The sequence below is a fragment of the Ostrinia nubilalis genome, chromosome Z (assembly GCF_963855985.1).
Source record: "Ostrinia nubilalis chromosome Z, ilOstNubi1.1, whole genome shotgun sequence".
NCBI lineage: Eukaryota > Metazoa > Arthropoda > Insecta > Lepidoptera > Crambidae > Ostrinia > Ostrinia nubilalis.
In genome coordinates, this window is record NC_087119.1 from 15,737,648 (window position 1) to 15,747,312 (window position 9,665).

Sequence of the window (9,665 nt, forward strand, 5' to 3'; positions counted from 1 at the left end):
TACTATTGTATTCTTTTAAATTAGTTTACAACATACTTACAAAATTCTACAGAAGATAGGATGGCACTTCCCCTCTTTTCAGGTACTGTACTGATATAGCCATAGGTTGATTGATTTACCCATCGTTATAAACATAATTACGCGCGGGCCGCGGTATAACGTACGGCGTAACCACGACTAACACCCCATTAACCACGATACATTTTGTCAGTGTGTGCGTCAGACGACGCATATACGTGTATAAATAAAACCGCGCTCGGTGCATTACTATAAAGATACCCTACTCATTTATATTTACTCTGACTATATTTTATAACACAAAATTACACCAGATTTGTATACCAAAGTCCAATAAGAGTTAAACCAGATCGGCCATGCATTCTGTTCAACGGAATCCCCGTTAGATCGCGTTTTTGTTTGATAAAAAGTATGCCCTTCTAAAATATAAAAAACCTTTCAATCATTCTACATTTTGTAGAACAACTTCTTACAAAATCAATTTTGACGTTGGTACCTTTTCATGTAAAAATATTGCTATTACAATGATAAAATCCTTGCCTATAGTCCGTTATAAAACTCGGGGATACGAAAATCAATTGTTGATTTTGACTGATGCTATAAGCAGTACGAACCCCTTTGCTTTTATGTAAGAATTCCGTTTTATATGTGTTTTAATATTATACATTATGTATACGGTATATTCGTGTTACCATTCTAGGAAGGAACATATTATAATACAATTTATAAAAATAAATATATTCTGATTAATGTTTCCGTAAACCCTATAAGTTATTGTATTTTTGGGTATTTATGCGGCCGTAAGTGATTTCAAAGATTCACTGAGCCTGCGCTAAGTGCAGTGCTTAGTATGGTTGTATTATACGTTCCTGAGACATCGCTTTTTGTAACCTAGACATTGTATTAAATAAAACTAATTGTCATTATTACTTTTATAATTTGACATTGATTGTGTGCGTGTGTCGATTTACTACATTAGTATGTTTGCAAATGATGCATCTAGAGTTAGTTTTAGTGTTCTCTTTTCGGGGTGTAAGACAGATTATAAATGTAACTATGGTTTCTTTAATATTATGTGCTTAAGTGCGAGCTTTGTAGGTGTGTTTAAAGGCTGGCCTAATATAACCTACTAGGTAACTAGATTAATGTCCATTGTTCAATTCGAGAATTTACATTTTATATCTAAAAGCTCTTATAGCTGTGCCATTGACGTAATAAACCATAATATACTGTACGATATAAACTAGCTTTTATGGATCAGACTGTTCAAATGTGTCTCTACTAACTTGTAATGTGCGTCTTCCCACTAGCTGATTCTAGTAGGACGATTGTAACAATATGCCTTCATCTTTATTGGAGAAATGAAATAAATAGTGCATATAAAATTTTATTCACAAATTTTGCTTTCAATTGAATCAATGAAGATCTATTAATAATTCAATAGCAAAGCTGGGCAGTTGGCATTCGTCGTGCCATGTCGGCTAGTAGAAATACTCGCAATTGTAACTCCACAAGTGCTCCATACAGTTAAATAATTCATGTTTCAAATTGTAACACTAATTGCTAATGAAATGAGACGAGTTTTGATGATGTTTTCATTAATCGTCCAGAATTGTTGTCTATCCTCCTGACCCTATATCAAACATCACCGAAGGTGATCAGAATTGTGCAGTAATTTGCAATTATAAAAAGTGACCGCTACAATAATCATAAAATATCATTCAACGCGAAAGTAAATCATTAATCTATACGTTTTATCAATGATGTCGCCCAACGAAAAACGTCCACTGCGCCTGGTATCAATGATGCTGGGTAGGCCCCTGGGGCAATTCACATGCTAGCTTATTTAAATACTGTAGATATATTTTTCGAAGACTATTTTATAGTTCAATGGTCAGGTTTCCTGACTTGTAGTTAAAAAAATGCCTAGACAATCGTCAACTCGTCTTTGTTTCATGTAGCTCTGAGAAACTTATTAAAAACAGATTTATCTAATTACTGATGTGTGGCAAAATGATGCACTTTGGAGTTACAGACAGAGACACTTTACTCATATTTAATAAGTGACAATACAAATTTAAGAAACTCCAAATGCGGACTGTTTTTATCCTAAAAAAGATAGTTCGTCTTTACCGACATACATATCTGTAATGTAGTGTTGTGTTTCACCATATCAAATACACTTCTTTCCACTGAGTTTGGTGTTGGTAGCTCCTGTAAGGTTTTGGTTATCTTTAATACGTCGGCTCGTATTACGAAACGAAGCTTGAAACTTATTTAAGCCGATGACAGGCTTAGTTTCAATATTTTGAGTGGAACCAATCCTTGCTTGGGTCAAGTTTTGGGTTGTACATAGATATATATCCCTGGGCGTCGTTTCAAAATACAGGTCTTGATACTTCAAATTAAGATTAGCACTTAAAATATGATTTGAAACCTTATTTTGAAATAATCTTACTTGATAGTTGCGATTGATTGTGGTTACGGATGCCAAGAATATTGTTTCCACGCGCAAATGGCAAAATGTGTTTTATACATATTTTCCTAAGCATAAATTTTCCATGTGGTGCCTAAATTGTAAAGACTATTAATTCCTGGAGACTGACTGAGGTAGATAGAACCGACTTTGGTGTGTAGACTTGTTAGAAAAAAATAATATCCATTTGTAGTTAATTGTTATCTAGCAAATGAAAATTTCTATAAATGCCATTAGTCATGTTTGGATATAAAGTATCGGTGTTTGGATGATATAATTTCGTTAAAGTCGTATTTTGTACACTAAATTAATTCATAAGTCATGTTAGCAATCCACATGTAATAGTAATTTTAATCCATGAAGTCATGTGTTATCATGTGTTATTTTTGCTTGCATTAAAAAGTGTACGTCAAATCAATTGTGCTGTGTGTATTTTTTTTAACTTAATCATAGTGGACATGTATTTCAATTATTTAGTATTAAAGTAAAATTATCTGTAGGTACCTTGCTGGGCGAGTTTTTGATATACACACATGTGGGTCGAAATTACGACGAACACAAAATCTTCCTTTGGTAAACAGATTAGAATATGACCTGATGCCAATTCAGTGAAAGACTATTTAGTCTTCCTTGCTAATGTTTGCAGACTTGTATAACCGAATTGTAACTATTGTCATCATAATTATGATTCATTTTTAGTTTGATATTTTATGTATAGTGTATAAATAGGTCGATAAATTATGTAAAATGTTGGCTTTTAACGAGTTTATAAAAAATGTAGGTCGTTGATATACCTACTTATGTCCGGGCCCATTTGTTTGTCTCGACAGCAAATGAGTACTTTGGCCTTCGACGATAGCATTCCTATCAGCAGTTTCCAAAAAGTAAATCAGCCATTATACTTAATTTTGTGGTTTTCGTCATAAAGAGAACCTATATATTTTAAGTTAGCATATTGTACAATATTATAATTCTGTGATTATCCACTATCACAAACGATAGTGTGCCAGCGAGAAGAGAATAGTCCCAGAAGGCCAAATAAAATCATTCCTAGATAAGGTATAACTAAATTATTAATGTCTGTAGTTACAAATAAGCCATCGCGAATAATGTGACGAAATTCAATACGTAGGTTTTACGTATGGTGCTTGCTGCTAGCTAAGTTTTTACATGCGAATTAATTTATTTGACGTAGGTATTTACCGTTTTTACCAAAAGTGGCAGAAATAGAGTAACTTGCAATTAGATGTACGTGCGTTCGTTTGGACCAAAATTTAATGTGATGATATTAATATTGGCCATTGACTAACTATAAAAACTTTTGGCAAACAAAACACGAATCTAATACGAACCTGTAAATTCGTAAGTTTCTCTGAGAAATAATATAAAAAAGGAAATTTCGTTCATATCATTCGAGCTAGCTTATTTGGAAGACACATAATTATTAATGGGTAATCATTCTTCCTAAGTTTCATATACCAATCAAATTTTTCCCTTGATTTGTTTAAGTAATTTATTAAAGTATTTTAATGTATCCTAGTATTCATCTAAGTTTGCATTTTGTAAAGTTTGACCAGGAACAGATATTCATGTTGTTCAGGCAGCTATGCCTTCATAGGTTCTGGATTACCAAAAAGCTACTGTACTATTGTTATTAAAAGTAAAACTCATAATAGAACAATCGGCCCGAGCAAATGTCGTATTCCTCCAAAGTCTTTGGTTTCCAACTTAATACTTGTTGCAGATTGATGTGCTAGTGACTTGAATTGATATAAAACTTCATTCACAATTATTTTTCTTCATGTTCCTGGTCTATACTTTTACTGTTAAGTGTTAGTATTGTCGTTTCATTAGTAAAAAGATTCCATATATTTGTGCCAGCTTTTACGAAATGACTTATACGATATTTTCAACTGATTTAGCTATAGTACTACTTATAAAACAGCACCATGTACTTAAATCTTTCTAATTGCACACGATATCAGCATAATATCAAATAAATACCGATGTTGCTATAAAAGAAATATTTTAACATTAGGTAAATTATGTATCTATAAATCAATTTCGTCCTTATTGATTTTATTAAAAAATAGGCATGAACCGATTGTAATAGTAACGATTACCGTAACCAAAACTGTATTGAAATTCTTTATAAAACCCTTTTCATTACTGTCACGTTACTGTCGTAAAATAAATAAATATTATAATTTTAGTATGCAATCAAAGTTTTTCATTTCGACAACGTCTCCTATTTTCAAAAATAAGTAAGTACATAATTACATAAATAGGTTACTTTGTTTTAGGCATAATAAGGCCTTATCCAATAAGGTGAGGTCAAACAGGTGTATGTCACCATTTCCTTGACAGAGAAAATTAACCTTCGTATACCCGCGCCAAAAAGCATTACACATATACCCGCGCACGGTCTCTCGGACCGAAAGTTGAGCTCGTGTTTTATAGTATAATTGTGTACTATATTGTACTATAATTTGCTTTAAATTATACGTTAAGGTTATAATTGCATAAAAAAATTAAAACAAATTTTATATTTATAGATATTTTGATTTAATCAGCCTCTAAATCAAACTTAAAATTTAAACAAAATTTTACATCAGCCTAAATTTAATAACAAAAATAAACATTTTTTTCTTTTGAAGCCTAAAAAATTACTATAAAATATAATAAATGGAAGTATCCTTAGTAATATAAAAGAACAAAACAGTATTTATCACCAGTGGTTTCAGTGGAATAATAACCGGAGCATACCATAACTGCATGCTCGTATAATGACAAAAATACTTTTTGCATCTGACAAATCACCCTTCTGCTCAGAATCGGTGTTGTTCTCCTGCACTTCTAAATCATCCACCACCTTATCACTGTCACTCTGGTCATCATAGTTGGAGTCCGAATCTTCACATTCTAACAGAGCCCTTATCCTTTCTTCGTTCATTATGACGACAAAAATGGCTAAAACAAATTAATAACAATAAAATACAGTAATACTTAATTGATATGAAACGCCACTAATATATGACAATACATTTTATTGAATAATATTGTAACATAAAACAATAGTAACATACCTGAAGTAGAAACACGTATACCCGCGTCGGTCTCACAGACCGAATAACAGCAAAAAGTGACACACGTACACTTGGCAGCAGCGATCGCCCAACACTAAACAATGGCAGGCTACAAATCATGAAGCTACTAAAAACCGCAAAGTCATAGAGTTAATACTTTTTGAAAAAACTCCGAATTATTAGTTCGTCGGTCTGAGAGACCAACGCGCGGGTATAGGAAGGTTAAATGCTGTGCTGAATCTCCCATTGTTTTCATTGCTGGCAGCCGCCGCTAAAAATACTTCATCACTTCTTATGGACGGCGCGGCGCGTGCAGTAGCTGATGAACGAGAAGTCGTGTTTTCATTTTATTATATTAATTTCAATCTTCCAATTTTATTCATCAGTAATTATATTATCAGGCCATCATAAAAAAGTGAAAACAGATTCTCAATCTCAAATAACACATGCGTTTTTTTGCCGATATAGAAATAATGGTTTTTAATAAAAAAAAAAGACGTTAGGCCCACTTTTTCTATTTTGTATTTCTATGGAAATACACCCCGTCAAAAAAGTGTAATTTCAGTAACGCAGTGTTTAGTAATTTTTCAGTAAGTAATTTAAACCAAAAGTATTACTCGTAGTACTTGTACCATTCCCCAATTACCTACTTGCGAAATATTTTATAAATATAGAATAAATATCGCGTCGCAATTTACGCTCGCTTTGGCTCAGCCCACGATTGCGAAAAATATTTTCGCGCGCCAATTCGCGCGCACTACTCGTGCACGTAGGTACGTCAAAAAAATGCGATCATAGACAATAATATAACATCGTCGAATACAAGCGAGAGAGGTCCAATGCGACTACCATGCGACTGAACTTTCCTATTATCGCCGATCGTGTAGATTGTGGTCATGGCCACCAAATACACAATCAGGCTTTTGGGTATTCTAATTTGTAAAATTCATATCACAAATGCGACAGTAATGCCCGTTTTCACCATCAAACCCTAATTTTTAAGTGATCCCTATGGTAACAAATAACATGAATTTTGTTTTCAAAGGGGTCACTTAAAAATTAGGGATTGATGGTGAAAACGGGCATAGGTGTTTCAAATGTAATAAAAAATGCCGGACCATTATGTTCTATCGTTTCGTTGCAAAAATCAATAATGCTGAGACGTAATACAGTGTGTCCGGTCACCAGTGTCCGACCCGTTATGTTAAATATGATCAATTTTATCGACAAATCCACTGGACAAAACATTTTATCCCTACTATTAAAAAATTACAGCTATAGTCTGGTCTGTGAGAACGTAGAATTTTGTCCAATGACCCCAATCTACCTATTGTCGCGACTGTGTGACGGGCGCCCGCAGTGAGTGTGCGAGCGAAATAATCGCCGGTTATTATATGAATAATTACCTCATGTTTGGTAAATGTCATTATCATGAGATCATTTATGTGTGCATAAAACTAAATAAGCGGCTTAAGGGTGGCCCAAGGGCCACCCCCGCCACACCTTAACCTATTTTTCACTTTAAATCAAAACAATGTGTTATAAACATTATGGCAAAGTAATGTGGATCTATGTCTGAAATAAACGTTTTATTATTATTATTAATGTTACGCAAGAAACAGTCCAAACTGATTTTTCCAAATTACATTAATATTTGATATCAAAACGTTCAAAATGTGAGGCTGTCCATCCATGAGCCCTGTACACGAGCCGGTGTTCTCTTTTATGATATGTGTTAGTATTAAGGTTACATTATGAAATAATCACTGACAAATGTGATTAATTTATCACTTTTACCTCGCCTGTCGGTAATTATTCATAATAACCGGCGATTCTTTATAATTTTCAATTTATCACATTAACCGTAACAAATACTATACTACTCAGAAACCATAAAAGTGCAATTTTTAAAAGTATGGATAATATGTTTTATTACAGTGAATTTGTCGATAACATTGACCATATTACTACAACATAACGGGTCGGGCACCGGTCAATGAACAGTTTATCAAAAACTCCCATTAAAATCTTTAAGAAACACTTAAAACATAAAAAATTTGATGCTTGTTTTTAAATTTTTCAATGGTAAAAAAAAAACTAGACCGTGAACATATCTTTTTTTCAACTTTTTAGATGCACTAAAGCCACCTTTTATCGGGATGAATTCGCGTTTGATAGAGTCATGTTCAATTAATCACAACACCTAGGTTAGTTGACTTAAAGCTAAGATATTAACATCGGTTTTTAGGTAATGACTTAGTGCATCTAAAAAGAGGAAAAAAAGGAATGTTCAAGGTTCTAGTTCTTTGTAACATTGAAAAAATAAAAAGAAGCATAATTTTTTAATTTATTTTTTAAGTTTCAATAGTTTCTAAGACATTAAAATGGGAGCTTTTGGTAAACTTTTTGATGTCAACTTATTGCTTACTTTTAAACTTATAGGTCCTGTACATCGGTAGATTTTGCTAAATAAATGAATCCACCCGGACTCAGAAACTAAAAAAAATTAAATAGCTGTGTAATTTTTTAATAGTAGGGATAAAATGTTTTATTCCAGTGGATTTGTCGATAAAATTGATCATATTACTGCGCCCTAACGGGTCGGACGCTGGTGACCAGACAGACTGTATCGTTCGTTTCAGCCAAATGACGTCCACTGCTGGACAAAGGCCTCCTCCCCCAAGGTTTTCCACAATGAACGGTCCTGCGCTGCCTGCATCCAGGCTCTTCCCGCGACCTTTACCAGATCGTCGGTCCATCTAGTAGGAGGCCTGCCCACGCTACGTCTTCCAGCCCGTGATCGCCACCCGAGAACTTTCCTGCCCCAACGGCCATCGTCTCTACGACCTATGTGCCCCGCCCACTGCCACTTGATTTTAGCGATTCTGCGAGCTATGTCGGTCACAGACTGTATACTTAAATAATTTTAGTATATTTTAATTTGAAATGTTTTGATAACAACTAAACTTAATATAGATATATCTGAAGCATTTAAACAAGTCACCAACAAAACGAAATATATGGAAAACTTTGACGAAGTTTGAATCGCATTAGGTGCCCGGATGTGAATGTGCGCCCTAACGGGTCGGACATTGGTGACCGGACACACTGTATAATAGACAGAAGAACGAAATTGTTCTCGATGTTCACAATTTCTTCGTTGATCATGTCTTGTTTTCAAAAGTTATTGAAATAAATTCGATTTGAGTAATATATTATAAAAAAAAATAAAACCGACTCCAAAAAACCTACACTAAAACGTAGAAAAATAATTACTAATTACCTACTTATTTATTAGGACGAATTATTAATATTTATGTAGGTATACCATGATTGATACTTCTGGAGTCGGTGCCAAGATTATGAACCTTTGTTTGCCTGCACCGACTCCAAAAGTATCAATCATGGTATACCTACATAAATATTAATAATTCGTCCTAATAAATAAGTAGGTAATTAGTAATTATTTTTCTACGTTTTAGTGTAGGTTTTTTGGAGTCGGTTTTATTTTTTTTATAAAATTTTACTTATTTCTTGCTTTTTAGTTAACTAATTATTACCTTGATGTTACCACTGAAGGTAGGCAGTACACTGAGACCAAAAAAAATTGGTTCATAATCGGCGGAGATATTGCGTATAAAAAAGTTCATCCCCAATTTTCCACCCTTGGGGGTGAAATATTTTCTTCAAATTCGCATGAAACCACCCTTTTGATAATACCTATTCAACAAAAAAATTATCGTTCAAATTGGTTTATAATCGGCGGAGATATTGCGTATAAAAAAGTTCATCCCCAATTTTCCACCCTTGGGGGTTGTTTTTTTATTATTAAATTTAAATGGGACCACCCTTGAGGTATTACCTATACGCCGAAAAAAGATTTGTTCAAATCGGTTCATAATTGGCGGAGTTATCGCGTAACAAACATAGAAAAAAAAAAAAAAAAAAAAAAACATACGGGTCGAATTGAGAACCTCCTCCTTTTTTGAAGTCGGTTAAAAATGGAAGACATAGCTAAAATTAATCAGCCGCATTAATATTATACTAGGTTTTAAAGTAGCTGACTTTCGAAACTTCATACCATA